Here is a 15152-nt window from a genome sequence, read left to right as displayed (position 1 = left end):
TGGTGGACTCAAGCCTGCCAAACAGAGATTGTGGTCCTAGTGTAGAACTAAGACAAATAAACATAGCCCCATCGTACACTCACAGCCATAAGCAACACCCTGTAGTCATGATTCACTTCAAATGCTGGTTGATGAAATGGATGCACTTAACCCCCCCAACCCCCCCCCACCCAACAGCAAACAGCTTAAAAAGCAAATAACCAAATATTGCTCAAAATTTGAGGCATTTCTTCTGAGATAAGCCAGTACTAGGCTCTGCAGCTGAAGCTACAAAAGGATTAGTGCATCTTTTCCTGCTTTCCTGATGATTCATAGTGTTCACTTTCTTGCAAAAGTTCTGCCACCAGGGAAATGCCATGCTTTTCATCCTCCTGCCGAGCACTCTGACAGCATGAATATATAGACATGAAAAGAACTCAGCAGAAACACAACAGACCCCAAAATTCGTTGCATAAATTCTTTTGCCTCATTCTCCTGAGCAGTGCAGGCTGTAAAGCACAAAGCTATCACCTTCCTTCAAGATGAGTAGGTGGCTGTGGAGCCTCATGCAGTGGGGGTAATGCCAGCATTTGAGTTGGGCTTGATGGCGTTTGCAGCTGTTTCCAGAGATAACAGGGAGAAAGGATGAGGGTGATTAGATGGTCTTGTTTGGAAAAGAACGCAATATGCATTTATTCAACCTTCTTTAATTGGTAAGAGGTGGTATTTGTGACCACTATCAATGAATTTTGTATGTGAAGCATGATGAATGACGTTACAGGGAACCAGGCCTAGAGGGACTCAGTAGTGGTGCCCTCCTTGTGGAACACCCTCCCTTCAGATGTCAAGGAGATAAAGAACTACACAACTTTTAGAAGACATCTGAAGGCAGCCCTGTATTGGGAATTGCTTGATATTTTACTATGTTTTTTATATATGCTGTAAGCCGCTCACAGTGGCTGGGGAAACCCAACCAGATGGACGGGGTATAAATAATAAAATTATTATTGTTGTTGTTACCTAAAGAACAACAAATTTAACCCTTGATTTTAAGAGGCTATGCCACACATTAAATTCCAACCACATTGCATGCACAGTTTGACCTTAAAATGCTTCCCAAGAGCTCAGTAGCCTGAAACCTACAGGAATCATATGGCAGAACATTAGCCTTCAGGCATATTAGGCAACGGACTACTATATGCTGCACTTGTTTGCCATAGTCACTAGCGGTGAGTGAATTCCCCCATGGCTCACCTCATTTTCCATTTGCTGTTTGCATCTTCCTTGTGAGCACTCAGGGGATAGAAAACAACTTCCAATGCTCACAAGGGACTGTAAACAGCCAAGGATTTCCCTTCCCATGATCCCTCCTGCAATAGGCTTACCACTGCGAACTGCTAGAAGCATACCTCTGTTTCCCCCCTTTCCTTCTCCTAAATTTCCACATAGCAGAGCAGGATAATAAAGGTCTCTCTCCCACGCACCTTCCCAACATCTGGAAGCAGCCCGTGTGCCATGAACTCCAGGAAACTGAGCTGCATAGGTGGCTTACATTGAAAGCGCATTTCCCCACTCAAAGAGTCCTAGAATCTCCAGTGTTCCCCTTACAGAGCTACATCCTGAACCACTATGGTTCCCAGGATTCCTTGGGAAGGGAGAATGTGCTTTAAGTGCATGATGTAGGTGCAGGCATAGTTCTGCAGGGCTTCTTGCAACTGGGACTCTGCTGCTATAGCATTCTACACACAGAAGCCCCCATCCAGGCATGTACTTGAACAAACACAGGCTGAAAGTGGGGATGGGGTACAAGAATTACCACTAATGTCCTCAGGAATGTGGGCTCTGCTTTAGACCTTTGCATGTTTAGTGCCAAATGATACATATGGTTTCTATAAGTTGCACATGCTTAGAAAACACCACATGATAGAAAACCCTGGGTGTCTTCAAAGAAAGAAATACTCCTTTTCCTGTAACAATATAGCCTATATCATTATTAATCAATTGCCTGTGTTGTTGGCATCACATTTGGACGAATGCAGAGCGCAATTTAAACCAACTTTGCAACAGTCATGCAACATATTTTATTTGCCAATTTGTCAGTCTTGATGCCCAGATCCAGGCAAAGATCTCCCAAGACTCCTGTTACAACTTTGCCTGATCAAGCTACTGTTTGGCAATCTGGCCAATAAGACATTACCTGTATGTAGGTTTTGATCTCTATAACTGTCTGGCGTTGATACAATTCAAAGATGGAACATTCAGCAGACCCAGAAGTTGAAATACAACACAGTTTTTAACATTCAGAGACTATAATGCAGGTATAATGAACAAAATTATTCATTGAGAATAGGTCGTTTCAGAGCAAAAGAGTTCAATCCCAGGGCTAATTGAATAGCAGATCACCCTTTTCTTTTAAAAAACATATCTGTCTATTCATCTACTCTTTCTTTGTTCCCCGTACACAGAAAGGCAGAAATGCTTGCCACGCCGTGCCCCTGAATATACCAAATTGCTTTCAAATCAAGTACCCATTTCATCTTCCCTTCAGGAGGGAGCATTCTACTGGGAGATGTGTCAGCGGCTTTGAAGACATATTGAGCAAGGAGGTCTTTCATCTCAAACCATGCTGTGACACATTAGGTGACCATGCACCATGGCAATCGTCAAGGGACTAGGCAATTTCTATAATCACAAGAGGAGTCAGTATCTCTGGCTGATGAATCGGTGAAAAGAAGTCAAAGTTATTCCGGCAGTTCTGTTGCAGTCGGATGATCAATACAGCCAGTTATGGGAGGTGATGATAAACTCACTAAGTGAAACACAAAGGAACTGACACTCCATCCGTCCACCCACTGCAACATGCATACAGAAGAAATGCTCCTTTCTTTTACTGATTTGGATAATTCGTTTTCTAGAAGATAAACTTTGAGGGCACATCTTTTGCAAAATAGAGAGAATGAAGAGGCACCACTAAATGGGATTATAAAGGCCACAACTGCATTTAAAGGAACATGGCATACATAAGCATTGAGTATGACCAGCATAGAATGGTAGATCTAACCTTCCCTTACAAATGTGGATGGTGAATGGAATGGTAAATCAGCCAGGTTGTTTGCTGTCACAACTCAGCTTACCCATGAGCTCAACCTGATAAACTTGTATAAACCATTTCCTTTGTTGGTAGAAGCAGGTATCATGTAGCTTCCCCATATAATTCTCCTAGTTGTACCATACATTTATTACCCTAGTCAAATGACCCACACCTGAATCATTCCACCCTCTAGACATTGGTCAGCCTAGCCTGGCCCACTTCTTTTCTAAACGAGCCATTCCACAACTATAACAGAACACCCTACACATTTTCTTGGATGTTGTTTTCTTCTACCTTAATGATATTCATGGGATCTAGTCTTTGCCAATGAGAAATGGATGGACGCAAGTTATTAGAGAAACAATGTTGGGTTGGGATTGAAGTAGTAAGCTTCAGTAAGCAAATGCTTCCTGATTTGATTCTTAGGCTTGGGAAATATCCCACGAGCAAAATAAAGTTTCATGCTTTTAATGTTAGGATTGCTGTGGGGGACCTTTAAGGCAAGTTTACCTTATAAATTCTACAGGAAAGTCTTACCATGCTGAGGGGAAAACCTGTAGCTCTAAGATAGTTACATGTTCTTGGTTTGCAGTGACCCTAAAATTTCACATGGATCCAAATTCAGAAAGCTAGAAAGCATCCTGCTTCCATATGAAGCACTTCAGAGCTTTTCCCATTCATTATAACGGGGGAAAAAACAAATAACTGTAACTATTTCCCTTTTCACAGAAGGGAATGAAATTTACAGGCATAGTAGCTCCTTCAGGATGAATGAAGCCTGGCAAGTTATAGGCAAAGCGATCCAGAGGTTTTTGTTGTAGGGCAACTGTAAAGTTTTATTCATTCGTTGGTTTTTTTTTGAAAATGGAACTAATTATAACATTTTAATTTGGGGGCAGAATTGGGTATAAATTGCAGGCATGGTTTCCCCTTCTGATAGGATGAATCCTGCTGGATGTTTTTCCTGTATGGTTAGCCTTTACAGTTCAGGGTTGGTAAAAAGGACTGTCATTTTGTGCAGTACAGACAGAAAAGAAGTATCCCTAGTTTCAAAGCTTGCCAAATTACAGACAAATAGCTCCAGCGGTAGTTGATTTGGGAAGGGGGGAGACAGCAAAAAAGGGGATTTTCTTCCTTCCCTGTGGTTTTGCATGCAATGATTTTATTGTGAAAATGCAGAGGTGTACAATACACATTGCAGAGATGAAAGCAACATTTCAGAAGGATGAGACAGAGGCTACGGATTTATGATGAATGAACGAAAAACCACTTCATGCTTGCTTTCTGTTCAACTGGCACCCAAAGTCACAGAAATGAAGTGCAAATGTTATTTGACAGGAGTAGATCTATGGAGATGTGGCACAGAGTCAGAAGGCCTTAAATGTCCATTGTTTTCCAAACATGCACCATTAGCAGAACTAGCGAAGAGCAGTGAATAGACAATAACAAGGTGATGTGTTAATTCAGCCCCCCCCCAAGCACTGTGATTGGAGATTTCTGGTAAAACAATTCCCTCTGCTTAGAATTTAGATATTATATGAATATTTAAAAGAAAGTCTGGTCTTAAATGTCTCAATCTGTTTTGAAACAGCCTATCAATTGGTTTCTGAACCTTTTCTTTATCTATAAAGAACACTATGCATTTATTTGGAATACACACACTCATATATTTAAGGTAGCATTAATTATTTGGGGCTGGATTTGTTTTCATTTTGGGATGACTGTTTTCATTTTGCCATTTAATGACTGTTATCTTCATATTGTCATTTGCTGGAAACAGTGATTTTCCTGGCAGCATTTGTTTTTTTGTTTTGCTGCTATTATTGCTGTGAATGACCTTCTAGTCACGAAAGTTTACATTTCAAAAGGCAGTCAATTTTGAAAACCTGTCATAAGCTATGCTCTGAGAAAATTATTATTACCTCTGTTTTGTCAACAGCAAAGACAAAACCAGCATTTCTCTGCTCTTTATTTTTTACTATTTATATTCCCCTATGGATTTAAGAGAAAATATTTCAATCATCGTGTGGGCTGTGCACCAGCTCCAAATGAACATTCCTTTCACGTCCAGGTTTGCCGCTTGGCGTCAGAGCTTCCTTTGATGTAGATGACAAGCTGTCAGAGGATTTTTTTGTCTAGTGCTCTGTCAGATTCCCCCACCCCACTCCTCAAAGCTTTAACTTGCGGAAGGCGAAGGTGAGGGACACTGTGGCATTATCTCATAGCTGATTTATACGTTTAGGCAGGCTCATGGTTCAGGCCTGCACATTCCACTTCAGAATGCATTTGGGGAATACGCGGCTTGAAAACACCTCCAACATCAAAAGTCTCCCTACGTGTGGGAAGCTTACATGTCAGGCAGGAAGAGACAGAGATCTCTTGTTCGATCAGACATCTCCTCTTTTCCTCTTGCCTCCTCTCCTGCCCTTTTTGAACAAATACAGAGGAGGCCTGAGGGACAGCCCCCTGGATTCAGTCACTCCTCTTTCGAAGACAAGTGCTGTGTCTTACAGAGATAGATGTTTTTCATATTTATTGATTTATTATTAAAAGTTGCCACTTTTCAATTACATAAAAAAAAACCAAAAGCGGGGGGGGGGGGGATTTTGGTAACGGGGTGCCCTGAGCAAGAACAAAAAATTGTGCCCACAACATTTTGTATTTTCGTAATAACTCCTTTTGGTAGAGTTTACCTATATAATATTTACCCATATAGGATTATTATTATTATTATTATTATTATTATTAAAATGCGTCCTCTCAGCTCTGTGCCCGGTGTGTGGGAACTGCCTGTACCGTCCTAAATCCAACGCTAATGAAAGTGGTTCACAGTAATAAGTGAATCCAATAGAAGTAATAAAATTAGCAAATACCACAGTAACCAATATTAATAATATTAAGGGTCAAGGGAAAGACTGGGTGAGCAGAAACACTCCACAGTTGCCAGTGGCTTGATCTCAATTGGGAGAGCATTCCACATGGTAGGCACCACCACAGGAACAACCCACCCTATCTGGCCCTAATCCCTCACCCATTGTTGTTGTTTAGTCGTTTAGTCGTGTCCGACTCTTCATGACCCCATGGACCAGAGCACGCCAGGCACTCCTGTCTTCCACTGCCTCCTGCAGTTTGGTCAAACTCATGTTAGTAGCTTCGAGAACACTGTCCAACCATCTCGTCCTCTGTTGTTCCCTTCTCCTTGTGCCCTCAGTCTTTGCCAACCTCAGGGTCTTTTCCAGGGAGTCTTCTCTTTTCATGAGGTGGCCAAAGTATTGGAGTCTCAGCTTCAGGATCTGTCCTTCCAGTGAGCACTCAGGGCTGATTTCCTTAAGAATGGATAGGTTTGATCTCGCAATCCATGGGACTCTCAAGAGTCTCCTCCAGCACCATAATTCAAAAGCATCAATTATTTGGCAATCAGCCTTCTTTATGGTTCAGCCCTCACCCATACCAGCTGCCAAATGCCATCCTACCCCGCCCTTTCTTACATTATCCTGTTTATGCAACATACAACTGTGCTTTTAGGTAAAAAAGGTAAGGTAAAGGACCCCTGGACAGTTGCATCCAGTCAAAGGTGACTATGATGTTGTGGTGCTCATCTCGTTTTCAGGCCGAGGGAGCTGGCGTTTGTCCATAGACAGCTTTCTGGGTCACGTGGCCAGCAGGACTAAACTGCTTCTGGCGCAATGGAACACCATGACGGAAACCAGAGCGCACGGAAATGCAGTTTACCTTCCTGCCGGAGCGGTACCAAATTATCTACTTGCACTGGCGTGGTTTCAAACTGCTAGGTTGGCAGGAGCTGGGACAGAGCAACAGGAGCTCACCACATCGCGGGGATTCGAACCACCGACCTTCCAATTGGCAAGTCCAAGAGGCTCAGTGGTTTAGACCACAGCGCCACCCTTTCCCTGCTGTGCTTTTAAGGTTACAACTAGACAGTCCATGTGAGGTGCATGATGAGAATATCATGCAGGTTTTTGTTTTGTTTTGAAGGAGACGAAAAAGTTTTATACTGACTGCAGGTGCCATGAATCAGATTTAACAGTCTGATGTCATGAGATGCAAAGGCTGCATTCACATGCACAGTTTATTGCATTAGTTTAATCAGTGCTTTTTTACCTGGAAGTACGCAGGGGTACGCATACCCCTAAACATTTTGTGAAACTAAGTTTGGCCTCATTGAGGGGCAGTGTTTCAATATGAGTAGGAAAATGAGAGTACCCCTGAACTTTTTTAAAATTATTTTTAGAAAAAAGCACTGAGTTTAATTGATTATAGGGCCATGGCTTATGTCCCATTTTCTAATGTTCCTTTCACACACCTAATCTGTCACATCTTGAGTGCTATGCTGCCATGCTGCAATAAATGTCATTCATATTTGTCATTCCAACATCCTTTGTGTCATCCCTCTCCCTCTGTATTCTGCTGCTCTTTGAGGCTTTACCTTTTAGGCATGACTTTCTGTGTCAAAATACCGGCACACTTTCTCAGCAGGTGAAAGAATCTTGAAAAAGACAGATAAATCTCTGTGTAAAACTCCCGCAAATTTCCAAGTTGGGGCGGGCAGGGACGATGACCAGTGGTGGCCGCAAACAGCTCCCCACCCCGAATCAAATAACACAGAAATGTGTGCTACACTTGTGCTATATTCCATCACATTCTGTCAGTTTCTGTCAGTTGCTTTTAAGTTGTGTAAAAGCTCAAATATAATGCAGTTATGGAAACCTCAGGAAAATGGAATCACCTGCAGTGGGAATGCAGAGTGAACCTGTACGCATGCATGCATGCATGTAAGTATGTATGTAGTATGAACTGCTTCCCCAGTTCACACAAACCCACACCCAAAGTTGTTGATTTGTCCCATAGGCTGAAATAAGCAGATACCTGCATAAAACTGCAGAGTTTCCTTGATGAGATAAATAACACCTAAAGGGTACTGCAATGCGCTCTACGTGGGGCTACCTTTGAAGGTGACCTGGAAACTGCAATTAATCCAGAATGTGGCAGCTAGACTGGTGACTGGGAGTGGCCGCCGGGACCATATAACACCAGTCCTGAGAGATCTGCATTGACTCTCAGTATGTTTCTGAGCACAGTTCAAAGTGTTGGTGCTGACCTTTAAAGCCCTAAATGGTCTCGGTCCTGTATACTTGAAGGAGTGTCTCCACCCCCATCGTTCAGCCCGGACGCTGGGATCCAGCACCGAGGGGCCTTCTGGAGGTTCCCTCATTGTGAGAAGTGAGGTTACAAGGAACCAGACAGAGGGCCTTCTCGGTAGTGGTACCCGCCCTGTGGAACACCCTCCCTTCAGATGTGAAGGAAATAAGCAGCTATCTTCTCTTTAAAAAACATCTGAAGGCAGCCCTGTTTAGGGAAGTTTTTAAAATTTAATGCTGTATTGTTTTTAACACTTGATTGGAAGTCGCCCAGAGTGGGTGGGGAAACTCAGGAAACTCAGCCAGATGGGCGGGGTATAAATAATAAATTATTATTATTATTATTATTATTATTATTATTATTATTATTATTATTGGAATTTTAATGTGAATATGAAAAGTGTGTGGTTTTATTTATTTATTTTTGTTATCCATCCTTCACCCTAAGGGCAGGTTACAACATCCAAATGTTATGTAAACATTACACACAAAATATGCACAATATGCGTACAATGGGACAAGATAGTTGGGACTGACAAATGGCTGAGTGCCAGTGAGACCACAACTGCACATAATTAGCTGCTCAACCTATCCCTAAGCCAGAATTGGTTTGTTTGGTCTGGAAGGCAAAAGGTGTGGCCCTCCATGCGACTGTATTACTTCAGAAAGCACATGGAGACTTAAAATAATAATAATAATAATAATAATAATAATAATAATAATAATAATAATAATAAATGACTGCCTTGGAAAGTTAACGTATCAGAGAGAAGGCTTTCCCAACCATTTCGTTCATAAATGATCATTACAATTTGAGGCACAAATAAAAGACTTTGTGTGTCTGTGTGTGAACACGTGAGTGCACAAATGAAGCAAGAGTTTTGTGAAAGGCATTTAGGGATTTAATCCTCTAAATTTCAAACTGAGCCATTAAGGAAAAAAAGCAGTAACAGGCTAACAACTATTACACTCTTTCATATAATTAAGCTATAGGACTAGAGACAACAGGAAGCCATTTCTGGTTCTAGCCTAAGCAATTATATTGGAATTGCCTTGGAGGAAAGGGAGTCTTTCTGTTTCTGAAGCTGCTGGCTTTCCCTCACTTCACTTATTGAACAATGAGGCACTGGAGCCTTTAGAGAAAAATGACTGCTCCTATCCCCTGAGAGTCATAGCTTGCTGCTGCTTCAAGCTGCGATTATGAAGCTGACAAAGACTGAGGTTTTGACACTGTACAGATTAGTTTGCAATGAAAATGACTCTCTGGATTTCATACAGTAAACCGGACAACTGCAATTCCAAACAGCTTCCAGCCCTAATCTATGCAGTGCTTGATCACTGTGTTGGGCTAACCAATCAGTCTTTTTCTTTTTCTTTTAAGAAAGTTTATATGCTTTTGGCAACCCAAGAATTTGTTGTGCTTGTACAGATTGTTTGAATAGGAGTAATAGTGTCTCCTCCAAAGCACAGATTGGGTCACCTGCAGCAAGACGTCATGAGGACCACAGCTTGATAAAAGTTTGCCATAGGCCTCCACCAGTATGATGTTTGTTCATATAATGATCTGAACTTTTGAAGGGGTAAATGTTTCCACTGCGTTTCACTGCGTTTTTAGTTACTGCCGTTGTATTGGTAGCAAGAATGCCCGAATAATTTATGCTAGATTTAAAGACCTAGGTGCCATTCACATAATTCTCCATGGCGTTCATTAGTATACACTGACACAACATACTATCACTGGAACCTCTGGGAATATGAGATCACATGGGTCTACATACCAATTAGATGAAAATAAGATTAATGACACAACGTTCATAAAGCTGCACATGTCTATACTCTCTAATCAAAGTAGATGGAACAATGTGACATAGTAATGCATGACATCTTGATACATGAATTTTAGTGCAAGGCCATTTTGTCCACCCCTAGTCACCATCAGCCATAGTGGGAAAAATGGTTTGGAATTGCAGGGGTTATCTATACCCCTGTTGTCAAGGTCTGCCCATTTCCTAGGAAGGTTTGGAGTGATGGTACTGGCTTTGTCCCCACCCCTGGGCAAAACTGGGGGGTTTATCCCTGGATACTAATGGAAACTGATGCATTTCAGAATTCTGTGGTAGAAAACTCATCATGAAGATGACCGAACATGAGCTAGACCACATCTATCTGTGTATCACATGGTGGTGAAGGAAGCAAAGAGGACTTTCCCACTTTCATTGTATCCTCAAGTAAGCGATACTACACAGCTGTTACGAGAGGTGAAGGGTCTGTTGTTACTGGGGCATGTATGCACAGTCCTAGTCCACCAATGCCTGGAAACAGAAGAGGGTCATTTTGACACTGCTGTAATTTTTCAGTAAGGGTAAAGAGCTTCAAACAAAGTTAAAGTCCCCCTTTTAACCTTCCCCTCAATTTGCAGCAGTGGCATATGCTCACAGATTTACTCATTGACAAATACATAGATTTTGTCTTAGTAAGTGCATCCTTGTTAAGAGTCAAGGAAGTGTGTGTTTCATTTGTCACTGTACTCATGTCTCTTCAATGTATTATCTAATCACCCTGTTAATGTGCTGCTCTGTGCAAGACTAGGCCAGCTGGCTGGCTGAAGGAGACCCCTGAACATACAGCAAGTCAACACCTACAACAAATGAATGAATAAAATAATGATCAAAAATGATCAAAAATTCCAGTTATGTTCTGCTTAGCATTGATTCCTGTGGTCTGACTTTTTGACTGAGTATCTGGAAGGAATTGTAAGAGACGGTATGAATCATGACATGGATTCCCCGCCCCCTTTTCTCTCTCCCTCCTCCCCCACGTACTTGTCAGAAAACTCCATATTAATTTATTTTATGTATTTATATGCTACCTTTCTCCCAGGCTGGTATTTAAGGCAGCTTACAACATTTTAAAAAATCAGTTATAAAATATAGAGTAATAAAAACTACCCAGTTAAAAACCATAATTAAAGTACATTTTAAACCAGCAATTAAAATACAATTTGCCCTGTCAGCAGCCCAGTGATCAGCATCACCTGCACCTTAGTTTTCAAAGGCCTGTCTGAATAGAGAGGTCTTAGCATGCTGGCAAGGGACGCGGGTGGCGCTGTGGGTAAAACCTCAGCGCCTAGGACTTGCCGATCGCATGGTCGGCGGTTCGAATCCCCGCGGCGGGGTGCGCTCCCGTCGTTCGGTCCCAGCGCCTGCCAACCTAGCAGTTCGAAAGCACCCTCGGGTGCAAGTAGATAAATAGGGACCGCTTACCAGCGGAAAGGTAAACGGCGTTCCGTGTGCTGCGCTGGCTCGCCAGATGCAGCTTGTCACACTGGCCACGTGACCCGGAAGTGTCTGCGGACAGCGCTGGCTCCCGGCCTATAGAGTGAGATGAGCACACAACCCTAGAGTCTGGCAAGACTGGCCCATACGGGCAGGGGTACCTTTACCTTTACCTAGCATGCTGGCAGAAAGATAACAAGGAGGGAATCAATCTCACCTCTCTTGGAAGGGAATTCCACAGTATGTGAGCAGCCACAGAAAAGGGTCTCTCTTGTATCACCAACTGTGCCTCTGATGTTGATGGGACTGACAGAAAGTGATCGATCACCTGAAGATCTTAGCACCAGGCAGGTTCATAAAGGTTAACGCAATCTTTCAGGTAACCTGGGCCCAAGCCATATAGGGCTTTATAGGTCAGAACCAGCACTTTGACTTATGTCTGGAAACGGACCTGAAAGTTGTTTTAACAAGGGAGTAACATGCTCCATGTAACCAGCCCCAGTCAGCATTGTGGCTGCAGCATTCTGGACCAGCTTGAAGCTTCCCAACATTTTTCAAGGGCATCCCCAGATAGAGTGTGTTATGCATTCTGGAAAACCCTGTGTGAACCCTTTCTTGATATGCAATTCAGTGTTTTGTGCCGGGTGCAATCTTGTGATTGGATATCTTCACCTACAGTTAAAAAGTTGATTGAATGTATGACTTATTCAATCAAAACTGGGCTGCAGGATTCAAAATGCAATTGTTCACCTGTCCCCCAGAGATCGTGTCTTATCTGAAAAGTAATTGCACCAGAGCTAACCATAAAGGGGAGAGATGATGTTGCAGAGGCAGCTTTGTATCTACATCATCACACACATATTTCAGTTTCTTTGGTGAACAAATAAATATGGTTGATATTGAATTGGGTTTGTCCTCACAATGAATCTATGAAAGATTATTTGCTTGATTTAATTAATATGTCTGAGAGTATTTTGTTTGGAGACTATGGGTTTTTGTTTCCTGCATCATTTTAGCTACAGTAGTTGCCTTGACATGATTAGTGTTTTAATTCAACAGGTCTTAGTTTTAATCAGTAATTTCCTTCTTCACCTTAAGGTAGAAAATTTTATTTTTGCTAAGTGTCATATGCTGTTATATTGTAACAGCTTTTTTTCATTTGTTCCTATAGCAACTCCTTTATTTCTCTGTCAATCATCTTATCAGAGAAGAAGATTACTGATTGCTAAAGAATAGGTGAATTTATTGCCTGCTATTGTTGAAGATGTCTCTTCCTTCACAAGATATATACAGGACTCAGGTTTTGTCTCCTCAACACGTGCTCACTGCATTTAGTAGGCTGTATTTGTTCAGATACATACAAACGTTTTCCTGTATGGGAAATTCGCACTCCAAGCGTCTGCACTGCTGCTGCCACCTCACCTTCTCCTACCTGGGTAAGGTTTGTTGGCTCTAGGGTGGACAGAGCAAGGGGAGGTAGGAGTGGATGCTTTGAGTGCCCACAAGTGTTCTGCACATGCTCAGATCAGGCACACGCCTAATCGTTGATCTGCTTGCTTGGAGTGCATTTTGGCATGAATGGACAGGTGTTTATGCACTCCCGTCACCATGACCCAGTTGGGCATGATTTATTGGCCAGCATGAAAATGCTGGTCTCCAGGAAGGCAAGACACCATTTTTGGCGCTTGTAAAGCCACTCCAAACTTGTCTGTGAACATAAGTTTCATTTTCTTCATTTAGTCCTCTCTGTTGCCTATGTAACAGCTGAAGGATCTGGTCGAACTTCCCCCAAAGAGGTGCTGAATAGAAATGCTATCCTAGAATGTCTAGTAATACTTTCTTACTAGTCAGATATGTGGTTATCCAACTTGGTCTTCATTTGAATGAGGAAAAGCAACCTCTTGATAGCACAAGCTTCCTGGCTGGCATATCTTGTCTCTATGGACTAATGCAGTGGTTCCCAATTGGTGGTCCATCTAACCCACCCAGGGGGGCCATGTCACCATTCACATAACAAATGCTACTACAGAGATTTCAATCTTTTCAAAAGTAGGGGGTCTATGGCTTGGCTTTTGAAAAACTGGGGGTCCACAGTACTTAGCTAATTGGGTACCACTGGACTAGTGTGATTTTGATTAGCTGATATTTGAAGCACAATTAGGTACCCTGTTTCCTAAAGCTGAAGGGGTAACTTTCAAGGATCAGGGGACTTTCTTTTCTGAAACTCTATTTCTTTTAATGCTTACTTTGATGGCCCTTTATACTGAAGTTTCTCTAAGGGATTGCCTAGCAGTCATATAGATAAAACCTGTTTGGGGCAATTTTGGAAATTAGATAGTAAAAGTATATATATATTGTGGCTGTGCATGGCCCCTGCTCCCAGATCCATTTCATAATCCCATTCAGAAATCTGGATCCAGTCCTGACTAAGTTTGGATCAATCCGGATGCGATCTGACCAGATCAAGAAATCCAAAAGTTGTACTCCTATTTACGTGCATTGGGAAATCAAAACAGCCATATCCTTTTTTATTTTTTTGTTTTCCACATAGGCACATGACATCTGTGGCTAGAGTAGCCAGTGGCAACATCTCCACATGCATTGTGGGTATTGGCTGTGGTGATTAAAACTGTACAGCACTCACAGGTATGTGTGTCTCGAAAGGATTTCAGGGAGTTTTTGAGTGTGCACTGATTAATTAATGAAACAATTTCCTACAACTCTACAATATTACTAAAAACTTTTTTTTGTCACCTGACTTGAAAGTTAGGTAAAAGGTGGGATGTAAACCCCTTAAACAGATACATGAAAAAAGAACTACGTACCCATAAGAAGAGAGCATCACAATAATTCTTTAATCAGAAAACTACAGATTAGGATAATCGAAAAAGCACTTTGAGCTAAACAGAGACAGGGACTAGAAAGCTGTATTCTGGGAGGATTATGCATGGAGTGAGCAGAGCACTGGCTACTTGCCATGACGTTTCTCTCCGTAGACCTGATGGATGTCTGCAGAGAAACTCTTGTCAGGGATTAACAGAGCTCAGAGCTGCATACACTCCCTTTCGGCCATCCCCACGGAGGTTGCTAAGCAGCTGTGGGGGGAAGTCAAGCCAGTGACAAGTAATGCTTCTGGGAAAAGAAATGATTTCATGGAGCAGAGGAGATGGGCAGTGGCTAAGCACAGGGACAGCCATTTGTGTGAATAACTGCTGCTTTCAATGATGGGGGCGGGAACGCATAGTATAAGATATTCTTTTGTGCAGCTTCATGATCTTAAAGATCGGGGGGGGGGGGATCAACTTTCATCATTAGGTAGCGTCTCTCTTTCTGGCAATAGCCACTGGAGTCCATATTAACTGTAACAAAACTGGCCACAATTGACAGGAATGTGTGTTTTTAGTTTAACGTTTTACATTTAAGAGACTAATAGGTTGGCAGGCTTGGCCATGTAGAAATCAACCTTCTGCCACATGGCTGGCAGATATGATTAAAGCACTATGTATCAGTGTTTATTTTTTAAATATTGTTGCAAGCCAGTAAAATCCACCTTGACAGCATTTTCCAGGAATAAATCACAGGCGCACTGTTTTAAAAGCATATTACTATCAAGCAGATGACCTTTCATTAAACTTGTTGCCAAATTTT

The sequence above is a fragment of the Podarcis muralis genome, chromosome 3 (genome assembly GCF_964188315.1).
Source record: "Podarcis muralis chromosome 3, rPodMur119.hap1.1, whole genome shotgun sequence".
Lineage (NCBI taxonomy): Eukaryota > Metazoa > Chordata > Lepidosauria > Squamata > Lacertidae > Podarcis > Podarcis muralis.
This window is presented reverse-complemented; position numbering follows the sequence as displayed.